The 25,446-nt window shown below is 34.8% G+C and overlaps 1 protein-coding gene across 21 annotated transcripts in view; it reads right to left on the reverse strand.

Moving 5' to 3' along the window:
- The window catches only part of SCMH1 (Scm polycomb group protein homolog 1), a 162,367-nt gene that overhangs the window by 117,506 nt on the left and 19,415 nt on the right, over positions 1-25,446 (reverse strand). For all 21 annotated transcript variants that reach the window (XR_012488523.1, XM_074305449.1, XM_074305438.1 and 18 more), the window contains one exon: positions 18,748-18,802. The gene's annotated coding sequence lies outside the window, so the exon portion shown is untranslated. The remainder of the gene's footprint in view (positions 1-18,747; positions 18,803-25,446) is intronic.

Genomic DNA, 25,446 nt, shown 5'->3' on the forward strand with positions numbered 1-25,446 from the left:
CATCTGCAGCAGCAGCTTAGGGAGCTCTCTACCTAGAGGAGTCAGAATGGTTCTATTCCAATCCCTTATTTTTACTCTCTATGTGAATATCTGTTTCAAATGTGTTTCTTGTAAATAGCATATTATTGGATTCTGGTTTCTGAGAGAGAGCGCACAGACATTAGAATGGATCAGAAACCAGAATCCAATAATATGCTATTTACAAGAAACACATTTGAAACAGATTGGAACAGAATTTATCATGCTTCAGCTGAAATTTTAAAAAAGCATGATCTCAGACAAAAGAAAAGCAAAAAAAAAAAAAAAAAAAGACATAATTAAAAGAGATAAGGAGGGAACTCACATTTTGAAGTAGTATCAAAATTGAACATAAATTCAACCAACATGCATATGGCATAGCATCCAAATTAAAGTAAAAATTAAATGAGTTACAGAAAGAAATAGACAGTAAAAATATATTAGTGAAGGAATCTCAAATTTCCCCTCTCAAAACTAGATAAATCTAACCATAAACAAGAAAAAAGTTAAGGGGATGAATACAATTTTAGAAAACTTAGATACAATAGACCTCTGGAGTAAATTGGATGAAAATTTTGTCAGCTGTACATTATACTCACATAAAAACTGACCATGATACAGGGCATTACAAAATCTCAAAAACAAATGCAAAAAAGCAGAACTGTTACACATATCTTTTTTCAGATCATAAGGTAACAAAAATTACATTCAATAAAGGGCTACAGAAATGCAGATGAAAAATTAACTGGAAACTAAATAATTTAAACCCAAGGAATGAGTCTAAAAACAAAACCTAGAAACAAATAATTTAAGAGAAAGGCAAGGAGGCAAATCATCGAAATTTGTGGAATGCAGTCAAAGCCAAAATCAGGGGAAAACATATCTCTAAATGCTTACATCAGTAAAAAAAAAAAAAAAAAAAAAAAAAAAAAGCAAAAAAAAACCCCCCAAAAAACAAAAAAACAAAAAAAGAAAGAATAGATCAATGAATTAGATGCACAGTTTTTAAAACTAGAAAAAGAACAAATTAAAGATTACCAATTAAACACTACAATGGTAATCCAGAAAATTAGACAGTTTTTTTATTAATATTTTCCCCAATTACATGTAAAACAATTTTTAATATTTGTTTTTAAAACTAAGTTTCAAATTCTTTCCCTTCCTTCCTCCCCTCTCCCACAGAATGTACATGGTTCAGTTATGCAAAACATTTCCATAAAAGTAATGTTGCAAAAGAAAACATATATTTCTATCCTCCTCCCCCCAAAAAAAAATTCCTCAAGAAAATTAAGTTAAAAAAATATGCTTCAATCTGTATGTATTGAGACATAGTTCTTTCTCTGGATATTTTTCATCAAGTAGTTCAGAGTAGTTTTGGATCATTGTACTGTTGAGAATAGCAGTCATACACAGCTGGTCATCCAACAACATTGTTATTACTTTGTACACAGTACATTTCACTTTGCATGAGCTCATGGGGGATTTTTCAGGTTTTTCTGAGAGCACTCTGTTCATCATTTCTTATAGAATAATAGCATCCCATCATAAAAAATTACCAATTTATTCATCCATTCCCCAATTGATGGGCATTGCCTTCTCAATTTCTAATTCTTTGTCCTGAAAAAAAGAGCTACTATAAATATTTTGTATATAAGGATCCTTTTTCTTTTTTTAAAAATCTCTTTTGAAAGGAAAAGGAACCTGTTTGTGGCAGGCCTCTTTGTAGTGGCCAGAAACTGGAAACTAAGTGGATGCCCATCAACTGGAGAATGGATGAATAAATTGTGGTATATGAATGTTATAGAATATTATTGTTCTGTAAGAAATGACCAGCAGGATGATTTCAGAAAGGCCTGGACAGACTCACATGAATTGATGCTGAGTGAAATGAGCAGGACAAAGAGATCATTATACACTTCAACAACGATACTATATGATGATCAATTCTGATGGATGAGGCCATCTTCAACAATGAGTTGAATCATATCAGTTCCAATAGAGCAGTAATGAATTGAACCAGCTACACCCAGTGAAAGAACTCTGGGAGGTGACTATGAACCACTACATAGAATTCCCAATCCCTCTATTTTTGTCCACCTGCATTTTTGATTTCCTTCACAGGCTAATTATTCACTATTTCAAAGTCTGATTCTTCTTGTGCAGCAAAGTAACTGGACATGTATACATATATTGTACTCAACATATACTTGAACATATTTAACATGTCTTGGTCAACCTGCCATCTGGGGAAAGGGGTGGGAGGAAGGAGGGGAAAAATTGGAACAAAAGGTTTTGCAATTGTCAATGCTAAAAAATTACCCATGCGTATATCTTATAAATGAGAAGCTATAATAAAAAAAAAATTTTTTTTAAATTAAAAAAAAAAATCTCTTTTGAGATATGTACCCTTTGGGAATAGTTCCAAAGTGCTCTACAAAATGGCTGAATCAGTTCACAATTCCACCAAAACTGCAACAATGTCTCATTTTTCCACATTCTCTCCAAGATTTGTCATTTTCCTATTCTGGCCCACGAGCCAACCTAATAATTAGGTGTAAGAGTAGTACCTCAGAATTGTTTTTAACTTGGATTTCTCCACTCCTTAGTGGATTGAGTATTTTTTAATATGGTTATAAATAGCTTGATTAGTTCATCTGAAAACTGTTCATTTTTTTTGTTCATTTATCATTTGGGGAATGGCTTTTATTTTTTACAAATTTGACTCAGTTCCCTTTGCATTTGAGAAATGAAGCTTTCATCAGAGAAACTTGTTTCAAAATTCTTTTCACAATTACTATTTCTACTTTTATTTCCCCCATTTATTTTATTCTCTCTCTCCTTTCACCTTGTAGGATCCTCCTCAAAAGTATTTTGCTTCTGACACCTCTTTCCCAATATGCCACTCCCTTCTATCACCTTTCCCTTTTTTGAATCCTCTTCACCTCCTACTTTTCTGACAAGTATGTGAGATTTCTATTCCCATTTTGAGTGTGTTTATTATTTCCTCTTTGAGCTAATTCTAATAATGAGAATAAGGTTCATTTTCTCCTTCTTCTCCCTCTATCATAAAAGCTTTTTCTTGCCTCTTTTATGGCAGATAATTTATACCATTCCACCTCTACCTTTCCCTTTCTCCCAATTCATCCTTTTTACCCCTTAATTTTTTTTTTAGATATTGATGTGAATTATGTCCCCTTTAACTTTTGGGGGAGCCCTGGATGTAAACTGTGACCCCTTTAAAGGGACTCTCAAACCCTGAGAAAAGCACATCTTTCCCAGACAACAACCTTAAGTTAAATGATCTCATTCAACTGGAGATCTTGGCCAGGGAATAATCACCACCCTCTATTGAATTGGAGATTAGTCCCTCAAACTGCTCCCAAGTGGGGGGGGGGGAGGGCTTGGGAAAACCCCGATAAGGTCTCAGAAGTCTGATAAAAGTCAACTCTGAACCCCGAATCTTTGAAGAAGTCCTAACAGGATTTTGCCCACTGCTAAAGATATTTTCTTCTCAATGTTAACCCACCTTTGCTATATTCCTAATAGGACCTTTCCCACTAAGAAGGCTGTCTTCCTAGCAAGCTTGGTCATTCTTTGCCACAAACCTCATGCTTGCATTCATTGGGGTTTTCGAATTCTTTCATAAAGCCTGCCACTGGCCAAGGGGATCCCACTGCTGTTAGGAGATCTCCTACCCTCAATTCTTGCACCTCATCAATCATGAACCCTTCATGTTCAGCTCACACCTGTGCCTTCTGTCTACAAATACTCCTAACTACCCTAATAATGAGAAAGTCTTACAGGTATCTCCTCCCATGAAGAAATGTAAAGGGTTTAACCTTAAGTTTTTTGTGATTTCCCTTTCCTGAATATCCCCCTTAAGCTTCTCCAGAGACCTGTATTTGAAAGTCAAATTTTCTTTCTTTTGTTTCTTATGCAGGGCAATTGGGGCTAAGTGACTTGCCCAGGGTCAAATAGCTAGTAAGCTTTAAGTATCTGAGGTTGGATTTGGAAAAAAAAAAAAAAATGTATAAATCACCATGTTATACCACAATTCTCTTTTATTATCCTGACTCAGTTTTTCTGCTCCAGGACAGGGTGGAAGGAGTTGGGATTTTTGCAGTTGGTTTAAATGAAAAGTAGGAAATTTAATGAACTAATACAAGAGGTCTTCTAGGCACAAGATAATATTAACTAAATGGTTGGTTATGTGACTCGCCAAGATACTGTGTCCTTTATTCTGATCCTGTTTCCTTATCTGAAAAAATGAAGAGGAGGACTAGATGATCTTTAAGATTTCCTTTCAGCATTAGCCTTATATGAGTATGATTCTATGAGTTCTACAAGTGAACTTCCCTAAACTTCAATACCCAATAGAATACAATAAAATGAATGATGACCTCTCATAAGAATGTGGCCTTGACCTATGCCCTAATTGTGATTTGTGACTTTGCAATAACAAGTTGAGTTATACCTAAAAGCTGCAGATGTTCCATTATCTTAAACATTTTTCTCTTGTCCACCCCCACCTCTTAATTAGCATTTAAGTACTTAATGAGTAAAGAGATTGTAATTTACTAGTATTCTTTTGTTTCTGGTATTTAGAGTGTAATCCTGAACTCCCCCCCCCAGATAATGAAAAAAAAGGTGTGTGGGGGGGAACTTCTGGTTAGGATCTATAATCTTGTGTTTGCATTTTGCACATCTTATCTGCTAAGAGTTGCCTTTTCCTCTTTTGTTTTTCTACTTTGAGAATCTGATTTTAATTTGGGTTGGAGTTATAGCTGTCCTAAACACAATCAATAAAATTAAAAACAAAACAAAACATCTGGTCATTTGTCAGCTACAAGAAAGTTTAAGGACTTAAAAAGCAGCATCTGCAAAATTTTCTCCATAAAAGCATTTCCAAAATTCAATTATGAATGGAAAACTATAGTAGTAAATGAAGTGAAATTCCATACTGTGACTATAACTGGTCACAGTGAAGGAAAATGGTAGAAGCTAAACACTAATTTTTAAAATGTTATATTAAAGTGGCTAATGATCAAATACAGTTTCAAGAACCCAATGAGAAAACTCCCTAAAAAAGGCAAATGGAATGTGTGTATGTATGTATATATATGTATATACACATATATGTGTATATACAAATGATGGGGGGTGAGGTCCCTTTAAGATTCCTCTCTGACTGCCCAACCCCTATGGTGGACCTTGATTCACAAATCCTGGTCAAAAGTACCCTTTTGAATATCTGGGCCCAGCCCCCACCATCAGCTCAGCTTCCCCCAGCCCCCACCAGATCTGAGCTATCTGAAAAGCCCGCCAAGAACTTGGGGGTACCACCCATAATCCCCTTCTAGGTATAAAAGAGCCGAGTTGGAGCTCTCTCTTTGCAGGAGCCCTTCCTCCCAACACATGGTATCCTTCCGACCATGTAAGGGTTCCTGCCCCCCCAGTTGTAACGTGCTCTCCTGGCTGTTACAATTACTAGTCTGTCCTAGACCCACCAGAGTACCTTTGACCACTGTCCTTTGCAGTGTGAACTCTACCCGGCTCGCCTCCTCTGAGGCCTTCAAAGGTCTCTGGCCACAATCTCTTGAATCTATAGCTTAATAACCGGTAGCACACTCAAGAACAGCCACGTGTAATCTTAAAAGCCTTTATTGTACCTACTCACATAATGCCCTGACTGATGCCCTGACTTGTTGGTTCCCGAGTGAACACCTGGTCAGAAGACCCATGTGTTCACTAGCAAAACCCTTACCTCTTTTGGCTACCCATCTTGGCTTGGCCACCCAGGCTAGGGAGCCAGGGTGAAGAGCGCGAGGTTAAAGAGGACCGCCTGCTGCCTGCAGTGGGCTTACATAGGGCCTGTGAGGTCACACACACAGCCAATCAGCGAGAGAGTCACCCATTACGAAGCTATCTCAATATGGCCAGGATCCCGCCCAAGGGCAGTCCTAATATCCACAGAAATTACTTCCGGGCCTCAATCTCCTGATGCACTGTGGCACCCATTTAAAGGCCCCTTACACCCAGTGACCACCTCTGGCCCTGGCATCTTTCTAACTGAACTTTACTTCCAAATTTCTGCAATAAACCTTTAATTTATCAATCTAGGTTTTCGGGCCTGTAACTTCATTTACAGGGGACACTGCGCCTCATGGGATTATCTTACTATCTATGCACCGACAAACGGGGTTCCCCCTTTCCTTTCCCTCATTACATATACATACATATGAACATATATATGTATGAATGAAAGAAAAATAAAATGAACCAGGTACTTTTACAACAATCTGTAAGCAACATTCCAAATGCATAGGATCTTGTCAGTGTAGTGTAGTGATATAATTGTACTGAAGTATTTAAGGGCTAGAATAACTGGGAACACTCTCTCAGCCACAGACACAAGAGAAGATGCCAGATTCCAAATTCCATCTTTGACCAGCCTTGTGGTAGCTCTCCTCCTGCCTCTTCACTTTTCCACTAAAACCAAGGACTTGGGCTAATCTCAAGGTTCTCCAGAGAGCTAGTCCGGACTTTACAATTTAGCTTTGTGCAACATATTTTAATACATTTTAAATTTCCAAAATTAATGTTATCTTGTACGATCATAAATTTGAAAACATTTATATAAGGAAGCATGTGTCTGTGACAATCAATCAACAAGTCTTTATTAAATGCCTAATGTATGCCAGGTACTAAAATAGAAGCTTAGAATACACTGTCGTAAAAGAAATCGTTTCTATCTTCCAAGAGTTTATCAGACACTTTGTACATATGTAAGTGGCAAAGTTACTTAAGTAGATCTGTGAGCCTTCACTTCCTTATCTGCAAACTGAGAAGCTCATACTACATGGGCTATGAGTCCTTGACAGCTGGCATTAGATGATTCCAGAGGAAATAACAATAGGGGAGAAATCATGAAATCTGCTATAATTTGACATATATCCTTCAGTAAGTCACTTCTCTCTCAGTTTCAGTTTTTTCACCTATAAAATGAAGTGGTTGCACTAAATAATTTCCAAAGTTCCTTCAAGTTCAGATATTCTAAGATATTTTTTTTTCATCCAGACAAGTGCTTTTATCAGTGTAGTGTAGAGACAGAAATTTTCTCCACTGATGTAGCTCTCATCACTCATCTACTACTTTTAATCTTCACAAAGTTGCCTGAAGTACTACAAAGTGTGGGCTTGCCATGACATGGCAAATACACATATGTCCTCGGTCTTCATGAACATTTCAACAGGCTGGGGTTAGAAAGCATATATGCAGATGTAAGGAAGCATGAAGATATTTACTGGGTGCCTTGGTCTGTTGTTTGGAAGAACAATAAAACAATATGAAGCAAAGGTTCTTCCTAGAATCCAGGGTCCAAACATGATCTTTCCTACTACTTTGTGCCTGTCTTATATTGCTATGTTCTGTACTGGTATTATTGGATACTGTTGAACATTTATGTATTTGTTATATGCTTACTTGCTAAAAACTTGCTTCTGTTTTCTCTACCAAGAAAAATTATCTTCAGATTGAGGACAGAATAAAATAAAGAATCCAACACAGTTATTAAAGAGATAGTAATTTACTTTCCATACTGTTGTATGAATAATCTTTCTAACGTGGGGAGAGGATTCTGGAAAAATGGTGAAGTAGGTTGGTAAATTTCAAGGTCTCCCAATTTCCCCACAAATAGAACAAACTTGCACCTCATGGCAAACACAGACTGATGAAAAATCAAGAAGACTTGGGACAGAACTGGGGTCTTCCTGATACAATCTGAGAAGATCTGAAGAAAGACCTCTAGCCAGGATTTACCTGTCTGAGGGTAGCTCCACAAACACCAAGTATTAATCCCTCAGGCTAAATGAGTGTGCCTGGAACTTCAGCAGGAATAACATAGACTTTCACTTCTCAGATTGTCAGTGGAGGTTAGAGTCCAGGAAGGTAGAGTGAACCTTGGTTAATTGGGAACTATAGCCCCCAGTTGAGGGGAGGCCCTGGGCAAGAAGGAACCAGCACCTGGTGAATGCAGAGGCAGTGGGGCAGGGACACTGCTGGCTGTGGGCATCTACTGGAGAGTGGAGTTCCTGGTTTGGAGTCCCAGGTCAGAGAGGAGAGCTGAAGGGTAAGGCACCATCCTCCCATCCTCTAATTAAAGGTGCTTACACTAATATCTCTTACTAAAAAAAAACAAACAAAAATGAACTAGCAAAGAAAAAATAACCCCACCATAGAAACATATGATGAGAACAGTGAAGATTGGGATTCATCTTCAGAGGAGAACATTTTAGTAAAAAAAAAAAAAAAAAAAGCTTCTATCCCAAAGAGTAACATGAAATGGCTTCCTGTCCAGAAAAAAATTTATAGAACTCAAAAAAAATTCAAAAACCAAATGAAGAAAAACTTAAAAAAAAAAAATTAAAACCATCCAAGAAAAACAAGATTATAAAAAAAAAGTTAACCAATTAGAAAAGGAGGTACAGAGTCTCAAAGATGAATTAAAAATTAGAATGGGGCAAGGGGAAACCAATAAAGCTATGAGAGACCATGAAATAACAAAGCAGATTATAAAGAATGAGAAAACATCTCATAAGAAAAACAACAGATCTGGAGAACAGATCAAGAAGAGAAAAAAAAATAAGAATACGTGACTGCCAGAAAGTTGTGACCAAAAAGAGAACTTTGACACAATAATGCAGGAAATAATCCTAGAAAATTGTCCTGAAGTGATAGAAAATAAAGGGAAAGTAGAAATAGAAAAAAAAAAAAATAAAATCCACCAATCACCACCTCAAAAAGATCCTTCATGGAAAACACATAGGAATATTATTGCTAAATTTCAAACCCTTATCAAAGAGAAAATTTTGCAAGAAACAAGAAAAAAAACAATTCAAATACACTAGAGCTATAATTAGAATTGTACAACCTTATCAGCAGCTACAATAAAAGACCAGAGGTCTTAGAGTCATATCTACAGACAAGCAAAAGAACTAAGCTGAGGGGCAGCTAGATGGTGCAGTGGATAGAGCACCAGCCTTTAAGTTAGTAGGACCCGAATTCAAATTTGATCTCAAGACACTTAACACTTCCTAGCTGTGTGATCCTGGGCAAGTCACTTAAACCCAATTGCCTCAGGGGAAGAAAAAAAAAAAAAAACTAGGCCTGTGGCCAAAAATATCATATCAGTAAATTATCTATAATTTTGAATGAGGTAAAATGGATTCAATGAACTTGCAGATTTTCAAGACTTTCTATCAACCAAACCCAAATTTAATATCAAAGAGCAATTTTAAGGAACTCAGCATAGACAAACTTTAAATATGGACAAATTATGTTGTTTTTTTTAAAATGGAAAATGTATACTTTATGTTTAAGATTTACATCAATAACATGGTAAGCTCAAAAGAAAGAATAGCAAAGTAAAGGAAAAATTAGTAATCATGTTATACAAATGAAGTGCAGAGGAAAAAATGCAGAGGCATTACAACAGGGAGGAGGGTTCATAGTTCTGAAAACTTATTCACATTGGAAACAGGTTCAAGGCAGCACTACATATATACCATGAAGGGTATAGCACCTTCCAAACTCTATAAAGAAATAAGAGGATAGATGGATGAGAAAGCAAAGGGTGAAGGAAGAAGACAAGAGAGGGATCTTTGGATAGGGGGAGGTTAAGCTATAGAACAGAATTTAATGAGTCAGAAGGGATAGAAAAGACATATGTATATGGATTATGTATGTGTGTGTATGTATGTATAGTATCTACATATGCATACATAAATATAACTTTTCTTTATAGCTTATTTGCAGATGGTAGGAGGGTGAAAGGGTATGTGTGTATGTATATATATGTATATGTATATATACATGTATACATACATGCATACATATATAAAGAATGAGAAAATAGAACAGAATGTGAAACATCTCATAAGAAAAACAACAGATCTGGAGAACAGATCAAGAAAAGAAAATATAAGAATAATTGGACTATCAAAAAGTTGTAACCAAAAAGAGAACCTTGACATAATAATGCAGGAAATAATTCTAGAAGATTGTCCTGGAATGATAGCACAGGATAGTAGAAAGTAGAAATAGGAAAAAAAAAAAAATACGCCAATCACGACCTCAGAAAGATCCTTTGTGTAAAACATATGTGTATATATATGTATACACACACACACACACACACACACACACATATATCTTTACTTAACTATCACCTACTTTAGGATGGTGGGGGATGGAAGGAGGAAAAAAAGAATAAAGTAAATAAGGTGCTCAGCAGAGAACCAAAGAACAATTTACAAGGAAGTAAAGAAAAGATGGTCACTCATGAATATAATTTCTTCTACTAATATATATATATATATATATATATATATACTTTCTTAAATTGGTATTTGCTATTATGTATTTTAAATTCTCCCTGATGTTCTGCTGGGCATATGATAATGTTCTTTTTTATTTTGTTTCATTTTGTTTTGTATTGCTTTTCTGTTTTTTTTGTTTTTTGGTTTTTTTGCTTCTGTTTCTTCAAATGAAATAAATTTTTTGGGGGGAGGGGGAAAGTCTTCAGTGGCTCCTTAAAGATTATACTAGGAAAGGCCAAAGTCTTCTGCCTGGAATTCAAGGGACATCATAAGTAAGTGCTAGCCTAGCTTTCCATCATCAGGCGTTTTATACTACACTGTGACTAAAGGCTAATGAACACTCTAGCCTCTATAATACTTTTCCTTTTGCTTATAATGTCCTTCCTCTCCATTGTCCTTCTGTACTCCTCCGTCATCCCTTAAAACCCAATTTAAGTGTCATTTCCAATGCAATCTTTTTTTGCAAATATCATTTAGTAGACAAAAATATTATTAGATAGTCACATATTGACAGAGCTGACTGGGTTGGCTTGTCAATTACAAAAAAAAAAAAAAAAAAAAAAAAAAAAAAACATGAAACCTATAAAATGTAGCCTTAAAGGTTCTTTTCCAAAAACATATCTTATGAATATGTTAAGATCATACAAGATTATTTGATGGACACAACTACTAAGATAAGTTTGCTCAGTGGCCATTTGTATATCAATATTCAGTGAGATAGATATTAAAAAGGTATCCATATTCTTGCCAATCATGTGCAAAATCCAAATAGAAGAGATACTTCTTATGAATGATGAGGTAGATGCTCTTGACTGTGGAAGATCCTGTGCTAACTGCATCAAGTCCTAAAACATTATAGGGATTCTCCAATGACATGTATAGTTGCTCAAGGAAAACTGGATTAGTAAAACATGGATGAAGAATGCACATTGTTCAAATTATGATATACAATTAAATTAACAGTCTCCTGAGTTAATTTATGGGTACATATATCTTGGACAGGCACACCAGATGGATAATGAGCTAGATGGAGAATTAGAATAAAAAAGCAGGGAAGAACACAGTTGGGAAATTGTTTAACACTTTCAATGATCTCAAACTGTTCCCTACCTCCAAAGCCTAATTTTTTAAACAGTAATACTCTTCTGGTAATGTCAAAGGACTGCAAACCACAGGACATTATAATATTCAAAAAATTGAAAATGAATATTCAAATAGCAAATGAACAAAGGACAATACAAAGATACATGGTGAGTGTAAGTAGACTGCATAGTGATGCCTTAAAAGCTAAAAGTGCCATATGACATCAAAAGAATAGAGAGGTCAATCATGTAGCAAGCATGAGATATAATAGAGAGACAGTATAAGTGTTGTACTATGTACAATAAATATTAAAAGATCCAGGACATTAGATATAATCTCTGTGGAGGATTTAGAGAAAAGCATAGAATGGAAACACACACGATGAGAATTCATTGTTGTAGTCTGTACCACTAGAAATAGTGCCCACACTAATGAGATCACTGATCTATCCAAGTATCAAAGTAGATGTCTATATTTGTTATCTGGGCTTCTGCCATCCCTCCTCGTGGACTGAAAGTTTCATGATGGATAAGACAGTGTCTCATTTATATTTTGTTATCTTGCCTAGCACTTAGCAGAGTATTTTTTGGCCCGCCAGGTAATGGCAAATGGGCTGAGGGGTGGAGACAGAGTGTGAGCTTTTGTTTTTACTATAGTCCGGCCCTCCAACAGTCTGAGGGACAGTGAACTGTCCCCCCCCTATTTAAAAAGTTTGAGGACCACTGGGTAAAAAAATACAACCATACCCTAATAAACTACATTATAGAGTACTGAAAGTAATTGCAGGTGTGAGTTTTGAGTTTCCTTCAGTGATCTGTGAAGATTTTCAAAGAATGGAGTAGATAGTCAAGAACCAAAGACTGAAAAGCATTGTTTTTGATTCTCAAAAAGGGGAAGAAGATAAATACAGTAAGCTTGAATTAAATTACTGGAAAAATTCTAGAATGCATTATTAAAAAAATAATCTCTGAGTGAAAGACAGACAGAGTATCTGAATGGAAGAGAGCCTGTCTGGCACTCAGAAAGATGTGGATTCAAGTTGTATTTCATCTTTTGTCTTAGACAATCCTCTAAGACTTAGTTGAAGAACAATTACTGATCTGCATTGGTAAAAATTGTTTCCTCACTGGGCATAACCTCCATCAAAGAAATAAAAAATTAACTAGCATGGGTTCACAAAGAACAAGTCATGCTAAAATGACCTCACTTCCTTTCCTGACAGGTTTACTAGACTGACAAATCAAGTAGGCTCTAGCATCTTAGGGACAATGATGTTTATTCTTCTCAACACCCTGATTATATTTCTATGAACATGTTCTAGCATGTTAATATTCTTCCTAAAATGTGCCAATCAGAATAAAAGAAATAAGATCTAGCAGAATGCTATGGGGATCTCCTTTCCCTTATTCTGGACATTATATAATTCTATACATGCATCTTATGACATTAGCTTTTTGAGCTGTCAAATAATTCTTTGAATTCCTGTTGATCTAAAGACAGCACAATTATAAATGAGAAGTAACTAAGCTAAACAGCAACATTCAGTCTGGAGGCCTAGCTCTCAGATAGAAGGGCCTACCCTAGAGAAGGTAGGATTCCTCGGTGTCATTAATTTACCACTAGTGGAAAAACCAAAACGGGGAAGCTGACATTTTGCTAAATTAAGAAGCACTTCAAAACTCAATTCTGAGTTTTTATCTGAATTAGAAATATTGGGAGTTATTTATTTATTTTTACTTTTTTGCTAAGACAACTGGGATTAAGTGACTTGCCCAGGGTCACACAGCTAGGAAGTTTAAGTGTCTGAGACCACATTTGAACTCTGGTCCCCTGACTTCAGGGTTAGTACTCTATCCACTACATCTAGCTGCCCCGCCTTGGGAGTTTTTAAGAGAGAGAAAAAAAGGTTTATCAAAACCTACACACTTAAAACCTGCTAAGGATTACTGTGGATGATTTATAAATAAATTAGAAAATAGACACAGATTAAATATTTAAAGAATATGTATGGAACGAATATGGCATGAAGCACAAATGTTGGAAAAACAATACAGCATTTTTAAAGTCCTTCACATATAAGTGTATGTAGCCATTTTTGTGCCTATCTCCAAGGGCCTCCCTTGCACTACACAGTTCCATACCCCAACACAACAGCTTTGCACTTCATTATTTTCATATTACAACGATGCTAATTTATTATTCAGTAGGCGAAACAAACTGAGCTGACAATTTTGAAGGTTCACATCTCATATCATCAGAGCCAGTACTACCCCAAGGCTTATTTCTCCAATTCATTAAGTACTCACTCAACATCTTTAAAGTTCTTTCTGGTTCTAATGTAGGATGTATGATGATCCTATTATGTAACTGGCCTCCCAAACAGAGTTAGCTTTGGCAACTTATATGTCACTTTCATTATCAAAGTGTATATCTCTGGAGAGTATATTGCCAAGGTATGCGAATTTATCCACAGCATTCAAAATTTCTTCCTTTGCTATCACCAATGGTTCCACATATGGATGGTGTGGTGCTGACTGATGGGAGCACTATGTTTTCATGGTATTAACTGTTAGGCCAAAATTAGCACAAGCAGCAGAGAACTGATTCATACCCTGTCCCCCAAAAAAGTATGGGAGAGTAGACTACTTTAAGCTGACTACCAAACTGAAGGTCTACAGAGCTATTGTGCTGACCTCATTGTTGTAAGCCTGTGACACCTGGATAATCCAATTGAATCTCCTTCATCTGTATTGTTTTAGGAAGATTCTGAAGATCACTGGCAGGATAAGATACCAGGCACTAAGGTCCTTTCTCAAACTAAACTGCTAAGCATTCAATTCTACTGCAAAGAACATAACTCCACTGGGCTAGCTACATTGTTTGAATGCCAAATGTATATTTGTCAAAAAAGATTACGTTATGGAGAACTCAGTCTCTCTGAAGAACTTTGGAATCGACTATATGACATGGGAGACATTGGCACAGGGGACTGCCCAGCATGGCATCCCTCCTCAGAGAAGGTGTTGTGCTCTATGAGCAAGGCAGAATGAAACATGAAGTGCATAAAGTTAGAGAAGCCATCCCAAATTTTCATAGGAACTAATTGTGTACAATCTGTGGTACAGCATTATGAGAACATATTGGTTTAATCAGCCATCTTCACACACATTAACTTGATTTTAACATAATGATGTCATTCTGGTCCTCTTTGAAAATGAAAGACACCAACTAGCCATGTAACTAGCAACAGATCAGGCCCTGAGGCACTGAGAGAGGGAGTTCCAGAAGAGGCCAATGATAAAGTCACTAGCCTTGATTTATTTAGCTTTTATTATAAGCTAGGTACTATCCTAGGGATATAGCAACAAAAACAAAATAGAACCTAAAATCAAGAGACATATTTTTAAAATTATCAATATGTACAATGATAATCTTTTTGATATGTACATAAAAATCTCTTGACAGAGGAATTAGAAAGGGGAAAACACGAATTAGGAGGGTCAAAAAACCTTATAAAAGAGGTGCCACTTGGACTGAATCTTGAAGAGAGTTAGGAATTCAAAGAGGCAAAAGTGAGGTAGGGAATACAAGACTATGCAAAGTCATGGAGGAAGGAGATGGTATATCATGTAATACCAAGTAATAGGTAACAGCAAATAAGTCAGTTTACCTGAAACTCAGATTGTGAGAGGATTATTAACATGAAATTTATCTAGAAAATCAAACTGTAAATTCCAAACAGAGGAGTGGTGAGTTTTTTTGTTTTTTGTTTTTTTTTTAATCCTAAAGGCAATAGGAAACCACTGTGGTTTCTTAAGCAAGAGAATGACATGGTAATTCTTACACTTTAGGAATACCAACTGGCATTTGTGTTGAGAATGGATTGGAAAGGAGAGAGACTAGAGCTGGGGATACCAATTAGAGAACAATTAAGAAACCAATTAGTAAATAGCCTAGGTGAAAAGTAATAAGGGCTTGGGTTAATATGGTAGCCATGTGAATAGAGACATTTTTGATAGACTGGACAAGATTGAACATGAGTAATTTATTTTTTCTTCTCTAGTCAAATTGATGGGATTCTAATTGCTGCTCTCAAGCCCACCCCAACCCAAATCTGCCCCCAGGTCCAAGTCCCCCAGAACTAATTAATCATGGATCTTACTAGAACAATGAACAGGTCAGCATATTCTGTAACTACATCTGGGTTATACTAGGGTTATCTCGTGATGATTACCACAAAATAAAACAGAAATCAGTCAATAAGAAAGTAATACTAACAGGATGAAGAATAGGACATTAGACTGCAAACCTCAATAAATTTTTCAACATGGCACCTGCCCAGTTCCCCCTTCTTTGCTGTCTTTGGGTGAATCCATGTTATACTATCATTGCCATAAATTAACACCCCACAAGTAGGCTTTCCTGTATACATTCTGAATAACCAGATGCCACCAAGATTTAAGGACCTCCCCAAGATGGCAAACTCCTCCTATAAGCTCAAAAATCTATATTTCTTGTGATATAATATTTGGGAGTCACTTTACCACAGGAATCTCAAATATTATATGGATAAAATTACAAAATGTTCCTTAAAGAAAAAAAAAAAAACTGTATATCTATCTGGAAAAATAGTCAGTGTTCATGGCTAGGCAGCACCAATAAAGCAATATAAAAAATCCATATAGATTTAGTGCTATTTCAAAAAAACTAAGGAGCCATTTTATTAAATTAGACAAACTAATAACTACATTTATTTGGAGAAACAAAAAGTCTTGAATCTCAATGAAAATTATGAAAAAAAAGGAATTTGGAGGTTTGCAATCCAGATGTCAAATAATATTATAAAGTAGTATTCATCAAAAGTATTTTAAATGCTCTACAATGATTCAGAAATAAATTAATTCAATTCAGTTAACAGACCCAAAACTATAAATTGAGGAAGAACACCCTATATTAAAAAAATTATAGGGAACACTGGAAGGAGTTTGGCAAAAATTATGTTTAGAACAGTTTCTTAAGCTCAACTTGACTTGAATATTAGCTAGGTGGTACAGTAAATAGAGTGCTGGACTTGAAAAAAGACCTAAATTAAAATCTGACTTCAGATACTAGTTGTGTGATCCTGGGCAAGTCATTTATGCTCTATCTGCTTCAATTTCCTCAATTCTAAAATGAGGATCATAATAGGTTGGGGTTTTTTTGTTTGTTTGTTTGTTTTTCATTTTTGATGTTGATGATTTGGCTTTTTTTCTTTTTCTATTATAGCTTTTTATATTTTATAAGATATATGCATGGATAATTTTTCAGCATTAACAGTTGCAAAACCTTTTGTTCCAATTTTTCCCCTTCTTCCTCCCCACCCTCTCCCCCAGACGGCAGGTAGACCAATACAAGTTAAATATGTTAAAGTATATGTTAAATACAATATATGTATACCTGGAGGATCATAATAGTACCTACCTTACAGGATTGCTATGAGGATTAAATGAAATATTATCCACAAAGTACTTAGCAAAGGGCCTAGAGCATAGTAGGCACTTAATAAATGCTTATTCTTTTTATCCCCTTTCCTTCTCTTGTCATACATATCATTAAAAAAATCAAAAGAGAGCAAGATCAGGTACTATTTTTATACCTACAGACCAGAGGGAGAATTCTTAACCAAATAAGGGATAGTAGTAATTTTAAAAATATAAAAATCACATGAAACTGAAAAGATTTTACATGAACAAAATTAACAGACAGTTGAGAAAATAAGCAGTCAACTGAGAAAAAGCTTTTGTAATAAAAATCTCTATTAAGGGTCTGATAATCAAGATAAAAGGAACACAAATAATAAGACCAAAAGTCATTCCCCAGTGAAATTATTTCATATCAAAAGATATGGAAAACAATTCTCAAAAAATTACAAATTATTATGAACATATTGTTCCAAAACACTCTCAAAAAACTAACAAAAGTGAGAAACCTATGAATAGTTCATGCAGGAAGATCTGTGGAAAGATAGGTACATTAATACAGTGTTGAATTATATGAATTTGTCTTATTATATTGTATGAATTTGTCTAACTATCCTGGAAATTAATTTGTAATTTTTTAAAGAAAATGATTAGAACCTCTGACACAGGTATATCTGCTGGGCAAATATTCCAAGAAAGTCAATGCTAAAAAGATAAGTCCCAAAATATTCACAGAAGCATTTCTTATAATAGCAATGAACTGAAAACAAAGCAATTGAGTATTGACTTGGAAAGGGCCAAATAAATAATGGAATATCACTGTGATATAAGAAAAGATGAATATCATGAACTCAGATAAGCACAGGTAGAAATAGATGAACTAAAAGAAAATTAACAGAACTGTGAAAAAATATAAATGGAAAAACAACTAAACAATCAAAAGCTGAATGCTATCAAATTATAAAGACTAAGTTTGGCCTGAAAGAAGATGTTTGAGAATATACTTGCCTTCTTATAGCAAAGACTATATGGTGTAAAATAATTCAGATAGGGCCAGATTCAGACACCTATTATGCCTGGTCTTCCTATCTTCCCCACCCCAATCCAACCACCATGGACTGACTAACATAAGAAAGATAAGACAAATATTATTTTTCCTACTTTGCAAATGCGGAAATCTGGACTTAGACATGTGTATGTAAAACTAGTAAGTGGCAAATTAGGGACTTTAACCCAGATAGTACCAAAGCAGGATCTTGGTAATATGTAGTACATAGTCTAATGGAGATATAAAAAAAAAGATAATACAATATAATATAACAAAGATAAATACAAAAGAATTTAAGTGCATTAGAGAACATAAACTATGTAAAATGAAAGACTAGGTTGGGGGTCATTATAATCTTAGGGTCAAGGAAATATGCATAAAGCAGGTAGTATTGGAGTTAGATTTTAAAGGATGGATAGGAAATTAAAATCAACAGATGAAAGTAGGGAAAGAGGATACTACATGCATACAGAATTGTGAAGGCAAACATACAGAGGCAGAAAGGCACAGAAAATATTTTAAAGCTCTTTTTATTTTGAACGATGCTATTATCAAAAATTCCTAACTGATTCCTTTACCTCCAGTTTCTCCTTGCCCTAATACATCCAATATAGCATTGACCAAACTTTGGGTACAACTATCTCATGTCAAATCAAAATTCTTCAATCTCACATTCAAGCTGGACTCAATTTACCTAAAGTAATTTAAAATAGAGTGTATACAATCTTGAAGATTTAATTTTAGGTCTAATTTGGATACTTACCAACTGGGTGACCCTGGGCAAATCACTTAATTTCTGTGAATCTCAGTTTTCTCATCTGTAATATGAAAATAACATTTGTATTATCTACCTTAGAATTATTATGAAGAAAATAGTTCTAACTTTAAGAACCTATATAAATGTAAGTAATAACTATCATTTTCAATTAAACAGACCATAAACAGTCCCCTCTACTCAGGTATAGCTCCTTACTGTCATCAAAGACACAGTTGACACTGCTGGCTCAGAAGGCCCCCTGTGTCTTTATTTACCATCCACATCCTAGTCATCCTCCAAAGGCCAACTCAAAACTCATCTGTATTAAAGTGCCTCCAAGGCCCATAATGATTCACCTTTTTTTAGCTTTCCTTGAACTTTACAGTATGTACTGAAGCCTGGGTCCAAATCATTGCTGCTGATACACCAACTCTCATACTCACACCCACATATACCCATACCCATTACTTCTCCCATTCCCACAGAGTTGAAAAGCTCTATAGGACATCCATTAAGATGCAAGTTGAAATTTAGATCAGAGATGTTCTTCATCTCTTTGATCCTTCCCAAATGGATAGATGGACCAAAATCCTTTGAAATATTATAGATCTCTTACAGGAGCCTCTGCAAGGTTTTAGGAAATGAGAGGCAATCAATACAATATCATTTGCACACAGGAACTTCTGGAGCATTTCAGCATCCATAGGAAATTCTTCCTACACTTGGATTCTGTACTGAATAAGTATGTCTCTCTCAGGTTTATGTTTTGTATGATGCTTATTAACAGAAGGTTAATAAATATGGTTATTCCTGTTACTACATCTTCCAAGGTATACTGAGTGATACTGATATATGTACTGGAATACAGTTTGTAAAATGCAGTTTGTTTTTTTTTAAATAGTCCGGTGTTTCTGAATAACTAATGAACAAAAAGTACAAAATCTTACATTCTCTATATCTTTTAGTCAATTGTGAGGTGGTGAATATGTAGTGTACAATTAAATATTACTTACTAAAGCCTAATGGTTCCCTAATACCCACATCAAAGATATCTTCGGTTAATTTTTCATAAAGTTTCTATATTGGTGGAGTTCTCTAGGGAAGTTTTTGGTAGTATTAACAAAGTTTGAGAGTTCCCCCCCCCCCCCCCCCCCAGGGTTTGGTATCTTTCTTTCCTTCAATATAGCAGCTCAGATATCAGGGGCTCAATACCCTTACAACTGTTTTGCTTCTAGCACAGACCTCCTTTCTATATACTTTTTCCAATCCAATTATTTTCCTTTTTAGTACCATTTCTTCCTCCTCTGAAAACATTTCAAGGAATGTGACATTAAAGTCTAAAGTTTCACTGTTCTTGATGAAAAAAAAATTGTTAAAATGTTTTCTTGCAAAGTAGAAAAAAGATTGGCAGAAATGAGGCATAGATCAATACCTTACACAATACCAAGATAAGCTCAAAATGGATAAATGATTTAGACACAAAGGATATCATGAGTAAATTAGTGGAACATGGAAAAATGTACTTTTGGGTTTATGGATAAAGGAAGAGTTTATGAATGAACAAGAGACAGAGAGAATCACAGGAAATAAAATAGATAATTCTGATTACATGAAAATTAAAAAGTTTTTACATAAACAAAAAGAATGCAGGCAAAAATAGAAGGAAAACAAGATGCTGGGGGAAATTTTACAGCAAAATTCTGCATTTCTCAAATATGTAGAGAACTGAGTCAAAAATTTCTTACAGAAATAAGAGCCACTCCCCAGTTGATAAATAAATGTTCAAAGGATAAGAACAGGTAGAATAAATCAAAGCTATCAAGTCACATGCAAAAATGTTCTATATCATTATTGATTACAGAAATGCAAATTAAAACAACTCTGAGATACCATCTCACACCTATAAGTTTGATTAACATGACAGAAAAAAAATGACAAATGCTAGAAAGGATATGGAAAAGGCACTAATGCACTGGTTGATAGTCTAAGCATTTTGGAGATCAATTTGAAACGAGGTCCAAAGGATTATAAAACAGCATATCCTTTGACATAGCAGGTCTGTTTAGCAAAGAGATCAAAAACAGAACCCACTTGTACAAAAATATTTATAGCAATTCTTTTTTTGATGCAAAAAATTGGAAATTAAACTGTGAAATATTTGAACAAGTTGTGGTATATGAATGTGATAGAATACTATTGTACATTAAGAAATGATGAGAAGGGGCAGGTAGGTGGCACAATGGATAGATCACCAGCCCTAAGTCAGGAGAACCTGAGTTCAAATTTGACTTCAGACACTTAACACTTCCTAGTTGAGTGACCCTGGGCAAGTCACTTAACCCCAATTGCCTCAGCAAAAAGCAAACAAACAAAAAAATTATGAGCAAAGGAGGGTGGCCCTTCCACTTATAAAACTGTAACATAATTCTGTTCTATTCCACATTGTAATTAGTGACTTGAATGAAGGCATAGATGCGGCGCTCTCTCTCTCTCTCTCTCTCTCCATATATATATATATATATATATATAAAACATGAGTAATATGAAACTTAGAGGGATAGTTAATGGATAGCATATTTGAGATAGAAAAAAAAGATCTTAAGTTAGAATGAGATCAAATAGTGTATTTAATAAAAACAAAGTCCTAGACTTGTTTTCTTCAAATTTTCATTACATAAGTATATGCTAGGAAATGGCAGCTAGATAAAAATCCATGTGAAAAACAGCAGAGTTTTCAGTGTATTGCAAACTCAAAAGGAGTTGATAACTCCTGATCTTTATTTCAGCGATTTCTGTTTTTATTATGATGGGTACTTCCTTCACAAAGAACAGAACCTGTATATATTTTAACAGATGGTCTCTTTGAATTACTCTAGATAAAAATAAATAAATAATTATCTATTAAAAAGAAAGAAAGAAATGCTGAGTAGTATGGTTTCAGAAAAAAAAAAATCTGGTAAGACACAAAATAACTGATGTAAGATGAAATGAGCAGAACCAGGAGAACAATGTACATAGTAACAACAGTATTGTAAGGATGTAATAACAATGATCCAAGACAGACCCATGATAAAAAATGTTATCTGTTTCCTGAAAGATAAATCATGAACTCTGAATGCAGATTGGAGCTCTTCTTTTGCTTGCTTGCTTTTTTTTGTCTGTGTTTTTCTTTTCAACATGTCTAATATGGAATTTTTTTCTTTTTTTTTTACTTCACATGTATAATTGACATCAAACTGTTTGCTTTCTCAAGGGATTGGGTAGAATGGAAGGAGAGAATTTGAAACTCAAAAATATGAAAAATGATTGTTAAAAATTATTTTACAATTATCACCAAACTTTGACTTCAGTTCATTCCTGTAATACTCCAACCCCATAGACCATTGTGTTTCATTCCCAGTTTCTGGACACCACTCAATAAGTAACCTAGGATTTGGCCCTAAAATTTCAGCACTGATCTGTTAGACCACCTTCTGTTTAGGGACCCCCAGCCCACTTTTCAAAAGATTTCTTTAATAAATTAAAAGAGTGGGGAATGATGAGGTCCTGAATGGTGTTGGACAGAGAGAAACTAAAGAACTGATTTCTTAGGCAAGCAGGGAGAAGACTCTGATAAGAGATCAATTTAGTTTCATGGTCCTATCCTCTGAGGAGGTAGTCCAGTTTGAAATCCAAGTTATGTCAAACCCCTGAGATCCACCCTCTGTATGAGTCTCAAGTAGTTTCACCTTCCCTTGCCCTGTTCCATAGCATGGGGAAAGACACCATGAGGCAGAGTGCCATGGCAGACTGACTCCAAGGAAGATAGCAACCATGGGATGGGCCATAAGTAGATTTTATAGAGAAAATTTAATCTCAGGGACATGACAATGAGGTAAGACTGCTTGAGAATTCTATAGAGGATGGATCTCAAGGTTTTTAAAAAATTATTTCACTGAAAAAAAAAATTTTAAATGTAGAAGGCTGCAAGATGCAGAGAAATGTAACTCTGAAAAGGTGTACTTGAATCCAGAACAGCAGAGTACTTAAGGCTAAGTATCTACTCTGTGATGTAATGGTTCTATAAACATATACTTAGATGATATGGTGATGTGATGGCTCTCTTCATGAAAACTGTTTTCTTGCAAATTGTTTCTTCCCAATACTTTCTACATTTTAATCCTTGAATGTCCTTTGGGATGATTTGCTTAGTTGGATATCTTGACTCTTTCTTGTGAGATTTTATAGAATGAGTTTACTTTCTTATCCATTACTGTTTCTGGTGGTCATCTCTTTTCCATTGGCAAGCTAGTCAAATGTTTGGTGATCATGTCACTTTTGGGGATCTTTTGATTTCATTGTCGAAGCAATTAATTTTCATTGTAATTTCTGGATGAAATTATTATAATTAGTACTGATAATGCTTCTGTGTCTATTTCTCATTTTTTTATTTTTAACAACTTAAATAATTCTAGGCTAAATCTTATTTACCAAATCCTTTTCTCATTATTATTTTTTCTTCTACTTTATCATAAATTCTGATCTTAGATCTGATAAGCTGGTAGTATAACTGTCCAAATACAGCCAATTTAGGGATAAACTCAGTGTTGTCTATCAAAATGTAGTCAATTTTATTTTTAATGTTATTTAGTGCATGCTATGTTCATGCTTACTAATTTTATTTTTATTTTTATAATATAGAACATGAGGCTTTTGTATGATCTAAAAGTCTTTGGCCTCTCTCATTTCTTTCTTCTGAATGATATCATTTCTCTACTTTTTCATCTCTTTTTCACTTTTGTGTCAAGGTCAACAAGAATATTTTAGCAAGTTCTTCATTGAATTTTTATTTATTTTTAAAAATCATTTTATCCTTACCAACCATAAACTGAAGTTATTTTCACAATTCTCTTTTAGAAAATGCTTATTTTTAGTACTGTAATACATGATAAAGCAATGGTCTATAAAATAATGTTTCTTGTAGTTTGGGAGCATATAATTTACCTCTCCAAAGGGTATTTGTGAGACATCCTTCCACTTGGTTAAAACTTTGTTCCAGCTTAATTTATAGCAAGAATGTCAAGCTCCTTTCTCTACCAGTCCACTAGCCACTAAGTAAAGGTCTCTCATTTATATAAACAGGCATGTTAAAGTTTTTTGATAATTTTAAACTGCGATTCTTAATAACTTCTGACCTCTTTCCTACCAGTCTGACATCGTAATAGAAAAAATGAAAGAGAGTTACAAAGGACTGAGGGCAGTTTTTCATTTTTCTTTGTTTGGTAGGTTGCCATGGCCAAAAAAAATTTCATCACCAAGTGACCAGCAAGTAACATATACATATATGAAATCTTGAACATACATACATATGATTAATGAGCAGATATTAAATGCAAATTAAGTCAGTTTCAATGCTTCTGTGATACTGTTATAGCTTTCTAGTTTCAATACTAAACTCTTAATAGGAGATTCAATGAAGGGCTACATAAAGACATCTGTGAAAAGAGCTTTATCTGCATCTTTCTAAGGTGTACTCCATTTGCATTAAATGTCACAGAGAACTTCCTACTTTTCACATACTGTGAAAGGAAAACTATGTACTTAGTATAATTCTCATCATAATGGCAGAGGCAGTCACAGTTCTCTCACTCTAGGGATTCTTTAAAGTAGGATGCACTAAGAATGTTTATAGCAGCCTTTTTGTGGTAGCAAAGATTTGGAAAACGAGTAGATGTCCATCAATTGGGGAATGGCTGAATAAGTTGTGGGATATGAAGGTAATAGAATATAATTGTTCTTTAAAAAGTCCTGGAAATATTTACACAAACTGAAAACTGAGTGAAACAAGCAGAACCAGAAATACATTGTACACAATAACAACAAGAATGTGCAATGATCAACTATGAAAGAGTTGGTTCTCAATGGTTCAGTGATCCAATCCCTAAAGACTTTGGACAAAAAATGCCATCTGCATCCAGAAAAAACAAAAAAACAACAACAAAAAAAAAAAAAAAACAAGGAGACTGAATGTAAATCAACACATGCCATGTTCACTTCTTTTTTCTATTTTTTTTTTTTTTTAATCTTTCCATCTTTCTACACCTTTGAAAGATGCAGGTAAAACTCTTTATGTAACCCTTCATTGAATCTTCTATTAAGAGTTGGGAATTGAAACTAGAAAACTACAACAATATCACAGAAGCAATGAAATTGACATATATTTTTTCCCTTTTGCTCTGATTTTTCTCCCAACATGATTAATAAATACGTATTAAAAAGAAGCAAACAAATGCTTAGAAATAAAGATACACTAACGCAGAAATACAATCCACAGAAGTTCCCAGGTATAGAAAAAAAATTACCAAATACCTGATGATCATCTACTGTGTATAAAGCACTCAATTAGCTGTTGTGGAGCTTAAATTGTATTGTAATCTGTTATGAAAATTAGAAAAGTGATTGTGAAGCCTAGTTTCACTTGACTACAAGATTAAGCAGAAGATTACAAAAATTAAACAACCCCAAAAGATTTTTTAAAAAGCAATAAAAACTAAGACACACAATCCAATCTTTTTATGCTGCAGATGAAGAGGCTGGTTTTTTTTTGTTTTTTTAAGTACCTGCCCAAAGACCAAAAGCAAATGATTGGTATAACCTCCACTAAACTCGGGTTTACTTTCTTCTACTTGAGCTTCTTTTATTTAGGAAGGCTTCACAGAGGGATCT

The sequence above is a fragment of the Sminthopsis crassicaudata genome, chromosome 3 (genome assembly GCF_048593235.1).
Source record: "Sminthopsis crassicaudata isolate SCR6 chromosome 3, ASM4859323v1, whole genome shotgun sequence".
Classification (NCBI taxonomy): Eukaryota; Metazoa; Chordata; class Mammalia; order Dasyuromorphia; family Dasyuridae; genus Sminthopsis; species Sminthopsis crassicaudata.